This window comes from Gigantopelta aegis, chromosome 14 (assembly GCF_016097555.1).
Source record: "Gigantopelta aegis isolate Gae_Host chromosome 14, Gae_host_genome, whole genome shotgun sequence".
Lineage (NCBI taxonomy): Eukaryota > Metazoa > Mollusca > Gastropoda > Neomphalida > Peltospiridae > Gigantopelta > Gigantopelta aegis.
Window position 1 is genome coordinate 31,032,142 of NC_054712.1, and position 22,804 is coordinate 31,054,945.

Consider the following 22,804-nt stretch of genomic DNA (forward strand, 5'->3'; position numbering starts at 1 on the left):
GTGACTGGGTGGACGTGCCATTTTTTCTTAGGTTGCTTGCAATAATAAGATGTAAGGCGTGAAACCTGCATGTCAAGACATTGACCGCTGTCTGCAGTTTAGATCTCATTTTAGACTATATTGGACGAAACCGGTCTTAGCACTTGAATCCCTCGTATAGACTAAGTAGGACATTTTGACCCGGGGAATGCAGTCCTCCAGTAGACGAAGTTAAGTAGGACATTTTGACCCGGGGAATGCAGTCCTCCAGTAGACGAAGTTAAGTAGGACATTTTGACCCGGGGAATGCAGTCCTCCAGTAGACGAAGTTAAGTAGGACATTTTGACCCGGGGAATGCAGTCCTCCAGTAGACGAAGTTAAGTAGGACATTTTGACCCGGGGAATGCAGTTCTCCAGTAGACGAAGTTGAGTAGGAAGGAAATAAATGTTTTATTTAATGACGCACTCAACACATTTTATTTACGGTTATATGGCGTCAGACATATGGTTAAGGACCACACAGATATTGAGAGAGGAGACCGGCTGTCGCCACTTCATGAGATACTCTTTTTCGATTAGCAGGAAGGGACCTTTTATATGTACCATCTCAAAGACAGGATAGTACATACCACGGCCTTTGTTACACAAGTTGTGGAGTACCGGCTGGAACGAGAAATAGCCCAATGGATCCACCGACGGGGATCGATCCTGGATCGACTGCGCATCAAGCGAACGCTTTACCACTGGGATACGTCCCGCCCCGAAGTTAAGTAGGATGTTTCGTAAAGAGGTGTGACAATTCTATAGACGAAGTTAAGTAGGATGTTTCGTAAAGAGGTGTGACAATTCTATAGACGAAGTTAAGTAGGATGTTTCGTAAAGAGGTGTGACAATTCTATAGACGAAGTTAAGGATATATTTCGTTCTGGGAAATGGCAGTCCTCCTATAGGTGAATGAATGAATGAATGAATGAATGAATGAATGAATGTTTGACGATACCCCAGCACGAAAAATACATTGACTAATGGGTGTCAAACTATGGTAAATGCAAAAATTTCCTTTTGACGAAGTTAAGTAAGATGGTTAGTGTTGATGAGTGGCAATCCTCTTTTAGGCGAAGTTAAGGACATATTGCCCTGGTAGTGGGAGTGGCAGTCCTATAGACGAAGCAGCTGACAATTATTAAAGGCATACTGTCACAGATTTAAGGACCTTATTTCTCTAAAAATGGATAATAAATAGAAATTACATTAATTGTTGGAAACCAAATCTAGCTATTGCATCATCTTAACTGAACCATTATGGAGTGAAATCCATATCAACCCTCTCGGCAATTTTAGTTTTTTTAATTATGGACCATTGCCATAATTCAAATATTTTTACAAAATATCATTAACAAATGGAGTATGGTGGTTATAAAGATGGTTGAATAAAGTACATTTAGGGACAAATTAAATTATTTTTGCTCAGGTAATACTTTGTTAGACCATTAATAGGTCAGTGGTTTGTGACAATATGCCTTTAATAGGAGCATATCGTCACTACCTTGTCGAAACTTCTTTTAGACTCGCGTTTGAATGTTAATGGTTTTGTTCGTATTATGTTCGGATCAAATGCTCCTATTCCATTTCATCCTGCCCATACTTGAGACCTGTCCACTGTATCGATGCCCAGGAAGACTATTTATTGGAACATTCAAAGCTCATTGCAGAAAACGAGATAGTACAGGGAAAACATTACAGCTTATCAGAACCCAGCTTGTATTCATCAACGACAATCTGACGGGAATTCGATAGTGGGAAATAAAGACCTGGACCCGTGCTTAAAAACTTTCTAGTCGATACTCAAGGCTTCAAAATCAAAAGCTTCTCTCATACGAATTGAAGGAATTAAAGTGTTTCGTCTGGCGCTGACCCTTTGCGTGTACATCTTTAAAAATCTCTATGTAGGGTTCCACAACGTCTGGACATTCATACTTTAAAGTGACATTCCTGAGTTTGCTGAAGATGTTTCCGAAAAATCAAATATTTCTACGATTAAACTTGCATATTACATATATTTTCTTGTTTAGAATATCAGTGTCTGTGTATTCAATGTGTTTCCGGTCGTCTTAATATTTGTATGAAGCCCAAACTGGATGTTGTCTTCAAATAACTCCGACGCCATATAACCGTAAATAAAATGTGTTGAGTGCGTCGTTAAATGAAACATTTCCTTTCTTTATAGCTATGTATGTGCTTATATCCAATTAAGGTTTAACAACGCTGTCTTTAGAACACACCTCAGCTATCTGTGCCCCGTTCCACGAAGCGATTTCAGTCCTAAGATTACCGTAAGCGCAAAGCTACCCTATGCATTTAAGTTAGGGCCAAGATCGCTTCGTGGAACGGGGCCCTGGGCTGTCCAGGGCTGTGGGTTAGTGGTTAGTAAGAGAGAAGTCGATGTAGTGGCCTTGCACCTACCCACTGAGTCGTTAAACCTGCTCTGGGTGGGAGACGGTACCGGGATGCCAACCTAGTACCCACCAGCCTTCAGTTCGATGGCTTAACCAGTAACCACTACATTACCCGAGGCCGGTTATCTTTAATGAAGTCAGGGTCCATATTTTCGAAGCTATCTTAGCGCTACGAAATCGTAAAACCATCGTAGGGTGTGACGTCACTACAATACCTGCCATAGTGATGTCATAGCTTACGATAATTTTACGATTTCGTTGGCTAAGATTGCTTCGAAAATATGGGCCCTGGAACGTTTTAGAAGCACAAGGCCTGACGTTATACCATCCATGTTTTTCTTGTTCGTGTACGTCACGTTGCCAACGAATCATGTTCGTACACAGGCTGTGAGAATAGTGCCAGGTTCCAGTCCAGTTGCACAATGAAACAGTTCATTGGTCGGCTGTTCTCAGGATCTTTACTCCATCGAACATACTTTTGAATGACAGTTTCCAAAAGCAGCTCGTAACGTCAGACAAATTAGGAAAAGGGTTGGAAGTCACGGCTTTGCTAAAAGATCTCTTACATTCTGGCTAATGCAGAGATACAATTTTGAATCTATTAATAGGTTTTTTTCGTTGGGATTGCGAACGATAAGACTTAAGCATTATTCTCTAATTTGTTTCCTCAATGAGATATTGTTGTGAAGCATGTCTTGAATCTACAGGTTGTTACCTACACCTACATTATAATATTTTTTATATCTCATTACCTAGCAAATATTAACACGTTGTTACACAGTCTCTCACTTGATATTTACACACAACAAATCTGGACATGAGTACAACATATTAAAAATTAAAGTTATTGTTCTTGTATGTATATATATATATATATATATATATATATATATATATATATATATATATATATATATATATATATATATACATTTGTACGTATGTGCAAAAACACATACCTATACATACATGCATGCACACGTACACACGCACAAATACACACGTGCATACATACATACGCAATAATACACACATACATACACACGCACACATACATACATACGCAGGCACACACATACATACACCGGCATCGGTGGCGTCGTGGCAGGCCATCGGTCTACAGGCTGGTAGGTACTGGGTTCGGATCCCAGTCGAGGCATGGGATTTGTAATCGAAATACCAACTCCAAACCCTGAGTGAGTGCTCCGCAAGGCTCAATGGGTAGGTGTAAACCACTTGCACCGACCAGTGATCCATAACTGGTTCAACAAAGGCCATGGTTTGTGCTATCCTGCCTGTGGGAAGCGCAAATAAAAGATCCCTTGCTGCCTGTCGTAAAAAGAGTAGCCTATGTGGCGACAGCGGGTTTCCTCTAAAAACAGTGTCAGAATGACCATATGTTTGACGTCCAATAGCCGATGATAAGATAAAAAAATCAATGTGCTCTAGCGGCGTCGTTAAATAAAACAAACTTTACTTTTTTTTTACACATACATACATACATACATACATACATACATACACACGCACACATACATACATACGCAGGCACACACATACATACATACATACATACATACATACACACATACATACACACATACATACATACATACATATAATACATACACACATACACACTATATTTATAATAATTATGTTCATTGCTTTAATATAGAGTTTCAGTAAATCCACACATTTACATTAAATGATAATATAAAACCATTACCTTTTCGTTGAATATTTTAAACTCTGCAACTCAGCATATATATATCACACATCCAGTTTTCACTTCTCACATATAATCCAGGTATTGTCTACCTCAGCACTCGAATGACGATGCCGCTCCCACGTGATATGTAACCGCTGTTTCAAAATAACCCGCAAAACTTACACATCGCGGGTACCAGTCGTAAAATAATAAAAAAGATTCCCGTGGTAGGTTCGGGGAAAAAAACTTTACCCTTCGGACTGTGTTTATATTGTGGACGATCGTGGGCCGAGGAAGGCCGTTTCCAAGGGAATTGACTTGCGTCAAAGAATACTCTCGACTGGTGTTATACGAGCTCGAATTATTGATCTCGCGCCGGGTTGCTTTAATTTCTCAGCTTGCTCTGAAAAGGCGATGTCATGGAAGTAACTGTCTCCTTTTCAGGAACCTGTTACTCAGGAATAATGCCTTTTTATGTGTTTGTTCAGTATACTGTTGTAGTTTTCGATATGCATACTTGAAAATACTATCTTTAGAGGTTTTCATGACATCCGCAAAGACATCATGACATTGGTTTGATGTTTGGTCCTGTTTAAGGTTTTGGAAAGTGATTAAAACAAAAAGTAAACACTCCCACGCTTCATCTGAAGATACAACGCCTACATCTTTGAACCGGCCAGTTTTAGATGTTTGTATCCCTGGATACGATAAATTACTAATTGCTTTAGACTTCTATGGAATCGCATCACTTCTGCTAGCACGGGTATTTAATTAAATTTGTGTTAAGCCACCATCTTCTGTTTTTTCAGTCTTTTATGACGTGGGGGAGGTGTTTCTGTCTTGGACATCGTTCCCGCGAAACTTGGCGGAGGCTAAAGTTAAACAGTTTTTTTTTTTTTTAACAACACCACTGGAGTACATTGATTAATTTAATCATCGGCTATTGGATGTCAACATTTGGTAATTCTGACTCGTAGTCATCAGAGGAAACCCGCTACATTTTTTTCGTTAGCAGTAAGAGATCTTATATATGCACTCTCCTTCAGACACGACACCACATACCACAGCTTTTGACCATTTGTGGTGCACTGGTTGGAACGAGAAAAAAACAATCAGTTGAATGGATCCACCGAGGTGGTTCGATTCTATGACGCAAGTACCTCAACCGACTGAGCTAAATCCTGCACTGGCGGAGGCTGTGCAGGGGGCGGATTCAAGATATTGTTATAGTTCTTGTTATTGTTGTCGTTATTATTGTTTTGTTTTGTTTTGTTTATTATTATTATTATTATTATTATTATTATTATCCTACAGTTTTTCAGATTACATGTAGGCGAAATAAAAAGACAAAGCCTCAGGTATTTTTGCGGCAGACAAGAGTAATTAACAGCATTGATTGATTTAAGAAATCCTATTTACATCCATCAAATGTTTAACTTCTTTTTATTGTTGTCGTTATTATTGGTTTTGTTTTGTTTATTATTATTATTATTATTATTATTATTATCCCACAGTTTTTCAGATTACATGTAGGCGAAATAAAAACACAAAGCCTCAGGTATTTTTGCGGCAGACAAGAGTAATTAATAGTATTGATTGATTTAAGAAATCCTATTTACATCCATCAAATGTTTAACTTCTTTTTATTGTTGTCGTTATTATTGGTTTTGTTTTGTTTATTATTATTATTATTATCCCAGTTTTTCAGATTACATGTAGGCGAAATAAAAACACAAAGCCTCAGGTATTCTTGCAGCAGACAAGAGTATTCAACAGCATTGATTGATTTAAGAAATCCTATTTACATCCATCAAATATTTAACTTAATGAATTATTATTATTGAACGCATGTCGTTAGCTACTGTAAGCGGAAACAACGTAGACTTACAGCGGTTTTAAAGCTGGGTTGTTTTTCACACGTATTTTAGCTTAGATGGACATTCTCATATTGAGGACAGCATAGTGACGTCACAGTCTCTGATATGTATCAGTCATGGGGCATTGATTGTGGTGCAGCCATTTTGTTTTTACGTCGATGGGACCGTAAAAAGGAAGCAACATTCATTAAAACTTCACACCCTACAATGGCCACAGATCAAAAGGATCTGTCCATGAGAATATAAATTATTTTTAAAAAATCTAAAAACCTTCTCTTTTTGTAATTTTCAACGTTTTAATTCCAATTTCCTCTAAAGAGCATAAAATGGTGTCTGTTGTTACTACAAAATCTTTTAATACTTTTGAGCTAATAATTTGGTTAGGATTTTAATGTTCAGTATTGAGATTTTTTTTTTTAAATATTGTTTTTAATGAGCTTCTCGATGATTTCAATTTCTCAATGCTACTAAATGTAATTAAGCACTTTAAATATTGGTACATGGTTTATAATAAATTTAAGTTTTCTAATAATAAATCTCAGCACTTTGGTCATTTATCAGGTATGTTTCTACACCATAATTAAGGAAATTATTCTCTACTCCGTCCAATATGGCATAACTTAACAAAATAAAATAAAGAAAACTGAAATTGTTTTTCATTGGAACAGCATTCTGGTGATTGGCTACCATACAAACTTTCCAAATGTTGGCTAGGTACAGGTCACAATAGACTAGTCGTATGGTTGCAATGTGTTTAATGCTAGTCTTACACTGTCAACTGTCACAACGAAATTGGCCAACTTGAAGGTTGCGTTGTAATTTCCCCCCAACTCCTGACTTACAACGGGTGCACTCAGACTATCAACTATAGTCCTGTTCAATTGTTTAGACCCTAAGTTGTTTTGCAAATGTTACGTTTAATTACTATTCAATACTTGTTTTCTTTACATACGCTTGAAAACAAAACCAAACCCAGACAGGTTTTATATACAATTCATCATCTAAAATGCACGAAGTTGACGTATTTTAATTTTACAAAAATCTCTGTATGTTTTGAATGCAGGTTCTTTCTCCTATAAATAACAAGGCTATTTGCATAACAAAAGCATCACTATATAGTGTGTTTCAAACTATAATGTTCTTTCCCACCTTCCTAGCGGAATATATTGTAGTATGTCCTATATTTAAGAAACAATTTGGAAACATAAGTTAATAAACAATTCAGGCGCGCATTCAGGCGGGGAGTCCAGGTGGCACGCCCCACTCTATTTTTGTCAAACAATATATATTACAGAATACACAAAAAATGAAAACTTATCCCATCCACCTGTTCAAAAGCAACAACGGGTTTTGGGCCCCCGCTATTAAAAAAACATCTGGATCCGCGTCTGCTATGTCATTAATGTAATGCACTGATACAAAAATAAACAAGTTTGGGTGCTATTGGGGATAAAACACTGTAAAGTAACTATAAGATAGGGTGAGGGGGGTTGGGGTGAGGTCTTAATCTCGTGATGTTCATTGTGACATATTGCACATACACGTGGCCAGAATATTGTATGCCCGCTATTGGTGGAGGTGTGGCCCTCTGCTCATCCCCACACCCACCTCTGGCTTCGTATGTAGGTGTATTTTATATGGTTTATATTGATTGTCAGTGGCGGGACGTAACCCAGTGGTAAAGCGTTCGCTTGATGCGCGGTCGTTCTAGGATCGATCCCCGTCGGTGGACCCATTGGGCTATTTCTCGTTCCAGCCAGTGCTCCACAATTGGTGTAACAAAGGCCGTGGTATGTATTTTTCTGTCTGTGGGATGGTGCATATAAAAGATCCCTTGCTGCTAATCGAAAAGAGTAGCCCATGAAGTGACGACAGCAGGTTTCCTCTCTCAGTATTTGTGTGGTCCTTAGTCATATGTCTGACGCCATATAACCGTAAATAAAATGTATTGAGCGCGTCGTTAAATAAAACATTTCTTTTTTTTCTTTCTTTCATATTGATTGTCCGTGTTTTGTAATACATGTTCATATTTGTTCAACTGATAGGTTGTTCGATAGTGATTGATAATGAATGTCATGGGAATAAATTGTTTTCAGTGTTAAAGAGTTAATACATGCATTGAACGTTATATGCTTGTAGGGAGAAGCAACTTAATCACTCAATGAACTCATTTCTTCATCACTGTCTTCGTTAAGGGAGACTATCACAGGTGGTATTTTATTTCTTATAAAACTAGTTTGCTTTCTGAAATCTTCTTCGATCTTTATTACATGTTTACCGACGTCAGAGAAGTTTGTAGATGTGACAGAGTTCAAACCAAGTGTCAGTTCTTTCCTTACCGTGGTCATTTCACCATCATTATGACGAGCTATGTACTCTTTTACTTGACTCCAAATCAGTTCTGTTGGATTCAGTTCCGAATGTCTTGGCGGAAGTCTTAGGCATAAGTGTCCATGGCGTTCGGCAATATCATCAGTAACAAACTGCGGTGCACATTTGTTACTTTTCACAAGATCATAAAGAACTGGTTTTGTCATGTTATTCTAAAAAGGTATTTTCTTGGTTCGTAGCCACGACTGTATGTCATCCTTCTTGACATTAAGTGTAGGACATTTTGTGTGCGCTGTGTGTGTGTGTGTGTGTGTGTGTGTGGTTTGTTTGGTGGGGTTTTTTTTGTTGTTTTTTTGTTTGTTTGTTTTTTGGGTGGGGTTGCAGGTTTTGTTACTGTCCCAACCTGTGTACCACGGCTGGTATATTAAAGGGCGTAGTATGTGATGTTCCGTCTGTGGGAAAGTGCATATAAGGTATACCTTGTTACTAATGAAAACAAACATACATGTAGCAGATTTCCTTTGAACTGTAAAATGTTTGGCATCCAGTAGCTGATGATTAATAAATCAATATTCTCTTCAGACTTTCAGACAAACTTTTAACAGTCACGACCTCTCTAAACCTTCCTTTTGACTCTGCCTTGTTCACAGATACGATTCTGAAAGTGTTAAAGATTTTTGTCGTCCTGATTTACAAGATAACTGGAGTTTAAAACCTTAGCACAGATCACCTCCTCAATCTTGTTTTGTTGTCGCTAATTATTTCCGTGACAAAAGCAATAACGTCTGCCATAAATTGAGTTGATTGTTTAGTGTAGAGAAACCGAGCTACAACGGACAAGAGTTCTCTCGACATAGGGTCTCACAATCCAATTATCTACCGAGCCAAGTCGTATATTAACGTTTGTGTTTCTTAGATACGCACACACTGGGCTCGCTATCTTAATGGTTTTTAAAGTTGCAGACGCTTGCTTCAACATGTGCAAATTAGCACTAAGTTTGGTGCATCTACGCAAACCTGTAACATATTATCTGGATAAAGTTACAATAAGGTGAAACAAGAGTCTGTGACTCTGCAACTGGGAAATATCCATTAAAAATAGATAGATATCAACTCCATTATCGTTACTTCTGTAGGGTACATGCAGTTTAAAACAAAACAAACAAAAAATACATTTCGTGGTATTAGAATCACTAGGATGACCAGAAACACTCAGATGTACTGAAATGAATAATCTAAATTAAGTAATGTCTGATTTCAATTATAAAAAACCCGGCTCTAATCGTAATCCGTAATCCGTAATGTTTAAAAACTAGGGTCTGTGACTTTGGAGTCTTCGGAATCGACAACTGGCGATGTCAGAGGCTGAATCCGGGGTGGGCGTGCCTGAACCCTTGTGGATAGGGGCACGTAAATATAGTTGCCCGTTGCCCGTTTGGTTGTGATGCTGTTAGGTTCTGGGCTCGGAGATGGAAGGTGTAATACAAATAAAGTTGTTTTGTTTAATGACACAACTAGAGCACATTGATATATTTTAACCATCGGCTATATATTGGCTATCAGACGTTCGATAACTCTGACATATAGTGTTTAAGGGGAACGCTCAACATTTGTCCATTAGCAGCAAGGGATATTTTATATGCACTTTACAATATACAAGACAGTACATACCACGACGTTTGATATATACCAGTTGCGTGGCACTGATTGGTATAGAAAAAACCCAATCACAGAATGGGTCAACAGAGGGACTCTGATATTACGAACAATGCACCCAATTTTCTCATTTCAACTGCTTTTTCGTGCTTATATCCAATTAAGGTTCAATCACGCTGTCCTGGTCACACACCTCAACTATATGGGCTGTATGTCCGGGACAGTGGGTTAGTTGTTAGTGGTTAGTGAGAGAAAAGAGTGTGTAGTGGTCTTACATCTACCCACTGAGTCGTTAAAACTCTCTCTGGGTGGGAGCCGGCATCGGGCTGCGAACCATGTACCTACCAGCCTTACGTTCAATATATCCGATGGCTTAACCACGACACCACCGAGGCTGATAATGCACCTCAGCTAAACGCTTATATTCCGCCCCTGGTATGAGACAACTACAACGACGTCTCTCTCGCCAACGACACACTATTAAAGTATTAAAGGGGCGTTCCCGAGTTTACTGCATTGTAAGATGTTTCCGACTAATAAAATATTTCTACGATTAAAATTATATTTTAAATATATTTTCTTATTTAGAATATCAGCGTCTGTATATTCAATGTGTTTCTGGTCGTCTTAATATGTGTAAGTAGCCCACACTGGATTTTGTCTTCAGATAATTTCGTATGTACGAAAAAAATATATTTTAGGAAATAAAATGTAGAATAAAATGTAAAATAGTAGAACGATCAGAAACACGTTTAATATACAGCCACTAATATTTTATGCAGAAAAATATATTTGATATTTAATTATAATCGTTAAAAAGTCTCTGTTAGTCGATAACATCTTAAAAACTGCAGCAAACTCAGGAATGTCCCTTTAAATTAGTAATGCGCATGTTTAGAAAAAAATATTTATCCACACTGCATTTAATGAGACCTTGAACGAATAGAACCTATAAATATTCAAATACTGTGTGGGTTTCGGGTTTTTCAGTTTTAAAAACCATTTTCACTATTGATTTCTTGTTCAAGGATGACATAATTCAATTTTAAACCGTAGCGTGTATTTTTCCCTGTCTGTTTGAAATCTGTTTCCGCATTCTCTACATAATGACTGACGCTAAAGTATCGGGAATGTCCATTTAAGTCCCATCGCTAAATCAACACCTTGGTAATGAAAGTTAACGTTTGTGTCCCGAATTTCTTCTAAAAAAATCATTGTTACGTTTACACCATGTTACTGTCGCTCATCCTATGGCCCTCGACATGAAGAACTCTTTGTTTTGAAATGTGATTTCAGACAAAAATATCTTAAAGGGTGTATACTACCAAACCAAATCACATAGACCACAATAATAACATATGCCACTAAAACTGCTACACACATCGTATCAGTCGACATATACACCACGGATATAAATACTACCACCCATCACCCTTGGGCCTAAAATTAAAATTTAAAAAATGGGGGCTAAGCAGCTGTGAAATGCTCGAAACCTCTGTGGTATATGAGCATGGTAAAAATTTACGCTAAGCAGCTCATTTTAGAGATAACGGGTAGCGTCTGTGACTGCCCTAATTCCGCACAACAATTATTATGCTATTTTTAATAAGGCCCCGCACATATTTCAACCGCAATGATAGTTGGTACATTGACACTGGTTCAAATTAAATTTCAGCAATTTACTGGCCATATGGGACAACAGTACATTTTCTTGTTTAGAATACCAGTGTCTTTGTAGCCAATCTGTTTGTTATCGTGTGCTAATATCTGCAAGCGTCATTGTAAATTTTTTCATAATACATTTATGTATATTTTTTCGTATGCACGAAATTACTGAAAGTTACTTACAATCATTAAGACGACAACAAACATCTTGATTCTGTAGACAGTGATATTCTACACAGGAAAATATATTTTATATGTAATTTTAGTCATCAAAATGGATCTATCAATCATAAGTACTTTACAATGGCAGCAAACTCGGTATAGGCCCTTTAAGGCATAGTTCCTGTAGGTAGCGCTAAATCACATTACACCTGGCTGGGTCACAGTTCGAGGTGCACCGACCTGTTAATAGAACAGTTAATACAACTAAAAAAACTGACGAGTAAATATTTTGTAAATATCTATTTAATGATACTTACCTAATTTAGCATTTACTTGTTTGGGCTCTCATTGAGGTACAAGGTGGTGTTTACTCTTGAAATTAAAAGAAAGATGTCAGTAAACAGGTGATTTGCGCACTTTATTGGAACAGACTATAACAAATGTTGATCGACATGTGTCAATTTCATTGTTGTTGCAATATGAGGGACCGTCTAAAGACGGTTTACCCCTATCCCTCTCCAAAACAAAATATTTGTGGATATTTATAAGTAACTTTTGAGCAAAACTGTCAAGAACCATTCTGAGTGTGTAATCTATTATACCGCTATTAAAGGTCATATCTCAATGTTGCATAATGACAGCTATTGCAAATAATGTTTTATTAAAGTTTGCTTTAAAATATAAAAACTACACCTTCACGGGAGAAAGCAGCTTTCATCGGACCAATGAATCTTTCTCCAAGATGCAAGATTCCATCTATGGCGCACCTGACACCATGATAAACGTGCTGCTTTGTGTGCTGGTGTCAGCAGGGGACGTTTGATAGGCCCCCTGGCTCGGTACCCAGTGGTCTTCAGCCGATTCCTTACGGTCCTCGTTGACATGGCACTGTTGGGAATCTAGTTATTTCTCAAGATCTTGCTGCTGAAGAAAGGGAAACGTCGAATAAGTCTTAACAACGCTCTGTCTTCTCGTGGAGATGTTTCACGAGGTTGTCCTGGACGGTTCCTGTCCTTGACGTCACTGGTTTGTTGGTGTTTTCGTATGAGTCGACTAATTACAGTATGATTCTGACCCAAATGATGTCCAATTTCCCTGCATGACAATTTCACTCATTATTTATTCCAATAATCTGTCACGTAGTGGCAATGCACAGTTTTCGGCGAACCATTAGATGCTTATTAAGCACAAAAGGAAAATTATTTTCCGAAAACAAGCTTAAAACTTAATTGAACAAAAACTTGGTTTCCCCACGTGTGAGAGTAGCTTTCTGCACGTGCTATTTGTGCGGGTTCTTAACTGGCAAGGACAATGAAACGACAGTATGGAGCGTGGGAAGGGACATGATTTTTTACAGTATTAATATTGCCTGTCTACCACCCATAATAATAATGTGATGACAATATAAATTAGGTTGTGCTTAGTTAATTTCCAGGTATAATGTTGTATAAATAATGTGTGTGTGTATATGTGTGTGTGTGTATATATAAATATATATGTGTGTGTGTGTGTGTGTGTGTGTGTGTGTGTGTGTATGTATGTATGTGTGTGTGTGTGTGTGTGTATATATATATATATATATATATATATATATATATATATATATACTATTTTATTACGAATCAAATGTAGATATGTGTGGTGTATGGCTGTCAAATTGAGCATAATGCATTTACATTGTATATTTTAACCGGAGGCTAGACGTTTTAACTGCAATAATGTTATCATCCTGTTTCATCTCTGTTGTGGGTATAAATAGTTTCTTTTTGTTTTTTCCTGGTACCATTTACCCAATAAAGATAGTATTTCTTTGTATCGTATTGTATTGTGTGTTACATTGTGTGGTGTGCTGGTTGTACATGCATTATAATTAACAGGGCTTTTGTAGTCAAAGAAGAAATAAAATGTGTATTCCTAGAAATACTGTTTCTAATGTCTGAAATTAAATTTGCAAAGAAAACAAATGAACTGAAAACCAGCGGATTACCCTTCCAATCTTGTAATAATGAAACCAAAAAGCAAACCATAACAAATTTTTAAAAAAGAACAAAAAATACAGATTTTTCTTTCAAAAGGGAATGGGATCAGACAGAACACATTGCATTTACGTTTTGTTTATAGGGTGATCGCCCTCTAACTTCTGAATTCAGGTTAAAACACACACACACACACACACACATCACGACTGGTATATCAAATGCCTTGCTATGTGCTATTCTGTCTGTGGGATGGTGCATATAAAATATCCCTTTCTACTAATGTAAAAAAAAAAAAAATTGAAATCCAATAGCCAATGATTAATAAATCAATGTGCTCTAGTGGTGTCGTTAACCAAAACAAACTTCAACACACTAGTTAGCAGTTGGGACATTTTGGGCCGCTTTGGTACATAAATTTTAGAATTGGGACATCTTGGGCAATTGGGACATTTCGGTCTTCAACACAGCAGACTATACTTTACTTCCTATTTCGATCCCTTTATTATTCCATGCCTCTTTGGTGTGACACATCTTAAGTGATAAAACCTTGACTTAAGGTTGGTAGGCACTGGGTTCGTTCCCACCCAGAACAAGTTTAACGACTCGGTGTGTAGCTGTAAGAATATTACACTGACATCTCTCACTCATAACTAACCATCACCTTAAGCCCCGGTCACACTGTCAAGGATCGTCTGACCGGATCCACGATGGATGAAAACCTCACGGGTGACCCCGGATAGTAGTCTATAAGCGGGCCCCTACGGATGCACCACTGTTTATCTACGGTTTTCGACGGATAAACCAAGGATTATTAAGGATAGGGGTTAGTTGACAACGGGGAGCGCTACGGGTCGCTACTAATCGCTAAGGTTCGATACAGTTTAGTACGGACCACAACGGATTGTCACGAATAATGCCGGATCGTATCCGTGGCTAACCCGGCGTCCTGATCCTTGATAGTGTGACCGGGGCTTTAAGTACATATGGTCGTTCATTTAAAGTGATCTTAGTGACAATAATAATAATAATAATAATAATAATAATAATAATAATAATAATAATAATAATAATAATAGTAACATGGCCGTAGCTAGGATTTTTTGTTGGGGGGGGGGGGGGGGGGCAACTGAGTAGTTAATAGTCTAAAACTCCTTTTCTTTAAGTTTCTATAATGCTTTCCGAATAGCTACGGCCCTGAATAATATAGTTTAGGCACGGCAGAAGCAAGTATACATTGAGGGGGCTGACTGAGATCGAGGGCGAACAGCAAAGTTTCTAAGGGTTTCGGGGTTATGCTCCTCCGTAAAAAAAAAAAAATTAGATTTCCTAAAAAGACATTTCCTGTATTCTAAAAGTAAAATTCATCTCTATCTTAAGATTTACTACCAATAATATTTTTGATTCAGCTGGGCCGAGGACAGATGGCCCAAATAGTGTGTGTTCAGAACAGTATTTAAATAAGCATAAATGGAATGAAATGGCTAAATAAAACTTACAAAATGTGATCAATTCTGGAGTGTCCTTGAGTAACACAGACCAGTGGCCCGTTCCACGAAGCGATCCTAGCGCTAAGTTGACCTTAAGTGGAACGGGCCCCAGGCCATTTGATGAGCTGGTGGCTTCTTGTAATAACATTATCTTTCCCAATTATTTTTCTTTATGTGTTATTTTTTTAGAAATAAATATTGTTTAAATCAGATTTTTAATATAGTTTCGTTAATGGCTAAATTAACCCATTGGGCTATTTCTCGTTCTAGTAGGTGCACCACGACTGGCATATCAAAGGCTGTGGTATGTGCTATCCTGTCTGTGGAATTGTGCATATAAAAGATCCCTTGTTACAAATGGAAAATGTAGCGTGTTTCCTCTCTAAGACTATATCTCAAAATTACTCAATGTTTGACATCCATTAGCCGATGATTAATAAATCAAATTTGCTCTACTGGTGTCGTTAAACAAAACAAACTTCCTTTTGACTCTACGTTGTACAGAGATACGATTCTGAAAGTGTTAAAGGTTTCTGTATTCTAGATTTACATAATGTCGGCAGTTTAAAATCTTAGATCATCTCCCCATACAAACTTCATTTATCTTGCCGTCCCGTTAATTTTTCCATATGCTCACCATTAATTTTTCTTTCCTTTCCAACTATTCACTTTTCATTTCGATTTCGCTTTCACCTAAAGCTGTTTAATGGTGGATTGAGACCCACTTGTGAAACTTGTGAAACGATGGTGACATTTCGAGTATCAAGATGTATCGACCTTGCCTCGGAATACCAATCATGCGACTCTAATATTGGCGAAATGACCCGATCAGCGGGTCTGTGGGTCAATGGATTTGTTTCGAATTGATGTATGCATTTATGCATCGATAACAAAGTGATGAATACGGTTACATGAAACAGATGAATTTGTTAGCAGAGGGAAACAATGTGTGTATTTTTATATATCTATATTTTGGGAAATGAGTTATCGATCTGTGTCAGCGGAGGTATCATTTGGCTTCCTTTCCCGTTCCTCCAGATACCGACTCCAAACCCTGAGTGAGTTCTCCGCAAGGCTCAATGGGTAGGTGTAGACCACTTACACCGACCAGTGATCCATAACTGGTTCAACAAATGCCATGGTTTGTGCTATCCTGCCTGTGGGAAGCGCAAATAAAAGATCCCGTGCTGCTAATCGGAAAGAGTAGCCCATGTAGTGGCGACAGCGGGTTTCCTTTCAAAATCTGTGTGGTCCTTAACCAATTTTTAACCGTAAATAAAATGTGCTGAGTGCGTCGTTAAATAAAACATTTCTTTCTTTCTTTTTCCTTTCCCGTTCCAATCAGTGTTCTACAACTGATATATCAAATGCCGTGAAAAATGCATTTTCCTATCTAGGCAGGATAGTACATACCACATCCTCTGATGTACATGTCGTGAATGGGACAGGATAAATTCCAATGCCGTTGAGGGCAGTCGATCCTGCGACCCAGGACATCTTAGATGAGCGCTCTACCACTGAGCTACGCCCCGGCCGTTGTAAAATGGAATAGCACGTATTGAATTATTTAAACTATATACTGCGTGTTGGTGGGACTTCAATGTTCACTATCATAACCCGTTTTGTGGGACGATTTTTCCACTGTCTTCAGTTACAAAGTTGTTTCTTTTTAAAGGGACATTCCTGAGTTAGCTGCAATTTTTAAGATGTTATCGACTAACAAAATCTTTTTAACGATTGTAATTACATATCAAATATATTTGTCTGCATAAAATATTAGTAGCTGTATATTAAACATGTTTCTGATCGTTCTAATATATGTACAAGCGTAAATTTTATTTTATTTCCTAAAATATGTTTTTTTGCACGTACGAAATTATTTGAAGACAAAATCCAGTTTCGACTACTTACAAATATTAAGACGACCAGAAACACATTGAATATATAGACACTGATATTCTAAACAAGAAAATATATTTAATATGTAAGTTTAATCGTAGAAATATTTTATTAGTCGGAAACATCTTACAATGCAGCAAACTCAGGATGTTCCTTTAACGTGGCGAAAGGTTGAATGTTATAATATCAAGCCGACAACACATATTATTATTATTATTATTATTATTATTATTATTATTACACTTATTAAAATTGTAGTTGTGTTTGTATTGTGTATTAGTGATTGATGTTCTGATGCGGTAAGGCGATTTTAAGACTTTATTAAAACTGTAGTTGTGTTTGTAGTGTGCATTAGTAACTGATGTTATGATACGGCGAGGCGATATTATTACTTTGTATTGTGCATTAGTAACTGATGTTATGGTACAGGCGATATTATTACTTTGTATTGTGCATTAGTAACTGATGTTATGGTACAGGCGATATTATTACTGTGCATTAGTAACTGATGTTATGGTACGTGAGGCGATATTATTACTTTGTATTGTGCATTAGTAACTGATGTTATGATACGGCGAGGCGATATTATTACTTTGTATTGTGCATTAGTAACTGATGTTATGGTACAGGCGATATTATTACTTTGTATTGTGCATTAGTAACTGATGTTATGGTACAGGCGATATTATTACTTTGTATTGTGCATTAGTAACTGATGTTATGGTACAGGCGATATTATTACTTTGTATTGTGCATTAGTAACTGATGTTATGGTACAGGCGATATTATTACTTTGTATTGTGCATTAGTAACTGATGTTATGGTACAGGCGATATTATTACTTTGTATTGTGCATTAGTAACTGATGTTATGTATTGTGCATTAGTAACATGTTATGGTACGGCGATATTATTACTTTGTATTGTGCATTAGTAACTGATGTTATGGTACAGGCGATATTATTATTACTTTGTATTGTAACATTAGTAACTGATGTTATGTGCATACGGCATGGCGGCGATATTATTACTTTGTATTGTGCATTAGTAACTGATGTTATGGTACAGGCGATATTATTACTTTGTATTGTGCATTAGTAACTGATGTTATGGTACAGGCGATATTATTACTTTGTATTGTGCATTAGTAACTGATGTTATGATACGGCAAGGCGATATTATTACTTTGCGATATTATTACTTTGTATTGTGCATTAGTAACTGATGTTATGGTACAGGCGATATTATTACTTTGTATTGTGCATTAGTAACTGATGTTATGGTACAGGCGATATTATTACTTTGTATTGTGCATTAGTAACTGATGTTATGGTACAGGCGATATTATTACTTTGTATTGTGCATTAGTAACTGATGTTATGGTACAGGCGATATTATTACTTTGTATTGTGCATTAGTAACTGATGTTATGGTACAGGCGATATTATTACTTTGTATTGTGCATTAGTAACTGATGTTATGATACAGAGGCGATATTATTACTTTGTATTGTGCATTAGTAACTGATGTTATGGTACAGGCGATATTATTACTTTGTATTGTGCATTAGTAACTGATGTTATGGTACAGGCGATATTATTACTTTGTATTGTGCATTAGTAACTGATGTTATGGTACAGGCGATATTATTACTTTGTATTGTGCATTAGTAACTGATGTTATGGTACAGGCGATATTATTACTTTGTATTGTGCATTAGTAACTGATGTTATGGTACAGGCGATATTATTACTTTGTATTGTGCATTAGTAACTGATGTTATGGTACAGGCGATATTATTACTTTGTATTGTGCATTAGTAACTGATGTTATGGTACAGGCGATATTATTACTTTGTATTGTGCATTAGTAACTGATGTTATGGTACAGGGCGATATTATTACTTTGTATTGTGCATTAGTAACTGATGTTATGGTACAGGCGATATTATTACTTTGTATTGTGCATTAGTAACTGATGTTATGGTACAGGCGATATTATTACTTTGTATTGTGCATTAGTAACTGATGTTATGATACGGCGAGGCGATATTATTACTTTGTATTGTGCATTAGTAACTGATGTTATGGTACAGGCGATATTATTACTTTGTATTGTGCATTAGTAACTGATGTTATGATACAGGCGAGGCGATATTATTACTTTGTATTGTGCATTAGTAACTGATGTTATGGTACAGGCGATATTATTACTTTGTATTGTGCATTAGTAACTGATGTTATGGTACAGGCGATATTATTACTTTGTATTGTGCATTAGTAACTGATGTTATGGTACAGGCGATATATTATTACTTTGTATTGTGCATTAGTAACTGATGTTATGGTACAGGCGATATTATTACTTTGTATTGTGCATTAGTAACTGATGTTATGGTACAGGCGATATTATTACTTTGTATTGTGCATTAGTAACTGATTTATGGTACTTATGTATTGTGCATTAGTAACTGATGTTATGGTACAGGCGATATTATTACTTTGTATTGTGCATTAGTAACTGATGTTATGGTACAGGCGATATTATTACTTTGTATTGTGCATTAGTAACTGATGTTATGGTACAGGCGATATTATTACTTTGTATTGTGCATTAGTAACTGATGTTATGGTACAGGCGATATTATTACTTTGTATTGTGCATTAGTAACTGATGTTATGGTACAGGCGATATTATTACTTTGTATTGTGCATTAGTAACTGATGTTATGGTACAGGCGATATTATTACTTTGTATTGTGCATTAGTAACTGATGTTATGGTACAGGCGATATTATTACTTTGTATTGTGCATTAGTAACTGATGTTATGATACAGCGAGGCGATATTATTACTTTGTATTGTGCATTAGTAACTGATGTTATGGTACAGGCGATATTATTACTTTGTATTGTGCATTAGTAACTGATGTTATGGTACAGGCGATATTATTACTTTGTATTGTGCATTAGTAACTGATGTTATGGTACAGGCGATATTATTACTTTGTATTGTGCATTAGTAACTGATGTTATGGTACAGGCGATATTATTACTTTGTATTGTGCATTAGTAACTGATGTTATGGTACAGGCGATATTATTACTTTGTATTGTGCATTAGTAACTGATGTTATGGTACAGGCGATATTATTACTTTGTATTGTGCATTAGTAACTGATGTTATGGTACAGGCGATATTATTACTTTGTATTGTGCATTAGTAACTGATGTTATGATACAGGCGATATTATTACTTTGTATTGTGCATTAGTAACTGATGTTATGGTACAGGCGATATTATTACTTTGTATTGTGCATTAGTAACTGATGTTATGGTACAGGCGATATTATTACTTTGTATTGTGCATTAGTAACTGATGTTATGGTACAGGCGATATTATTACTTTGTATTGTGCATTAGTAACTGATGTTATGGTACAGGCGATATTATTACTTTGTATTGTGCATTAGTAACTGATGTTATGGTACAGGCGATATTATTACTTTGTATTGTGCATTAGTAACTGATGTTATGGTACAGGCGATATTATTACTTTGTATTGTGCATTAGTAACTGATGTTATGGTACAGGCGATATTATTACTTTGTATTGTGCATTAGTAACTGATGTTATGGTACAGGCGATATTATTACTTTGTATTGTGCATTAGTAACTGATGTTATGGTACAGGCGATATTATTACTTTGTATTGTGCATTAGTAACTGATGTTATGGTACAGGCGATATTATTACTTTGTATTGTGCATTAGTAACTGATGTTATGGTACAGGCGATATTATTACTTTGTATTGTGCATTAGTAACTGATGTTATGGTATGGGCGATATTATTACTTTGTATTGTGCATTAGTAACTGATGTTATGGTACAGGCGATATTATTACTTTGTATTGTGCATTAGTAACTGATGTTATGATACCATGAGGCGATATTATTACTTTGTATTGTGCATTAGTAACTGATGTTATGGTACAGGCGATATTATTACTTTGTATTGTGCATTAGTAACTGATGTTATGGTACAGGCGATATTATTACTTTGTATTGTGCATTAGTAACTGATGTTATGGTACAGGCGATATTATTACTTTGTATTGTGCATTAGTAACTGATGTTATGGTACAGGCGATATTATTACTTTGTATTGTGCATTAGTAACTGATGTTATGGTATATTAGGTGCATTAGTAACTGATGTTATGATACGGCAAGGCGATATTATTACTTTGTATTGTGCATTAGTAACTGATGTTATGATACGGCGAGGCGATATTATTACTTTGTATTGTGCATTAGTAACTGATGTTATGGTACAGGCGATATTATTACTTTGTATTGTGCATTAGTAACTGATGTTATGGTACAGGCGATATTATTACTTTGTATTGTGCATTAGTAACTGATGTTATGATACGGCAAGGCGATATTATTACTTTGTATTGTGCATTAGTAACTGATGTTATGGTACAGGCGATATTATTACTTTGTATTGTGCATTAGTAACTGATGTTATGGTACAGGCGATATTATTACTTTGTATTGTGCATTAGTAACTGATGTTATGAGGCGATATTATTACTTATGTGCATAGTAACTGATGTTATGGCGATATTATTACTTTGTATTGTGCATTAGTAACTGATGTTATGATACAGGCGATATTATTACTTTGTATTGTGCATTAGTAACTGATGTTATGATACGATGAGGCGATATTATTACTTTGTATTGTGCATTAGTAACTGATGTTATGATACCATGAGGCGATATTATTACTTTGTATTGTGCATTAGTAACTGATGTTATGGTACAGGCGATATTATTACTTTGTATTGTGCATTAGTAACTGATGTTATGGTACAGGCGATATTATTACTTTGTATTGTGCATTAGTAACTGATGTTATGGTACAGGCGATATTATTACTTTGTATTGTGCATTAGTAACTGATGTTATGATACCATGAGGCGATATTATTACTTTGTATTGTGCATTAGTAACTGATGTTATGGTACAGGCGATATTATTACTTTGTATTGTGCATTAGTAACTGATGTTATGGTACAGGCGATATTATTACTTTGTATTGTGCATTAGTAACTGATGTTATGATACCATGAGGCGATATTATTACTTTGTATTGTGCATTAGTAACTGATGTTATGGTACAGGCGATATTATTACTTTGTATTGTGCATTAGTAACTGATGTTATGGTACAGGCGATATTATTACTTTGTATTGTGCATTAGTAACTGATGTTATGATACAGGAGGCGATATTATTACTTTGTATTGTGCATTAGTAACTGATGTTATGATACCATGAGGCGATATTATTACTTTGTATTGTGCATTAGTAACTGATGTTATGGTACAGGCGATATTATTACTTTGTATTGTGCATTAGTAACTGATGTTATGATACAGGCGATATTATTACTTTGAGGCGATATTATTACTTTGTATTGTGCATTAGTAACTGATGTTATGATACAGCGAGGCGATATTATTACTTTGTATTGTGCATTAGTAACTGATGTTATGGTACAGGCGATATTATTACTTTGTATTGTGCATTAGTA

At 36.3% G+C, this 22,804-nt stretch overlaps 1 protein-coding gene across 1 annotated transcript in view; it reads right to left on the minus strand.

Moving 5' to 3' along the window:
* The window catches only part of LOC121389183 (sodium-dependent neutral amino acid transporter B(0)AT3-like), a 94,061-nt gene that overhangs the window by 70,257 nt on the left and 1,000 nt on the right, over nt 1-22,804 (minus strand). The window lies entirely within an intron of this gene.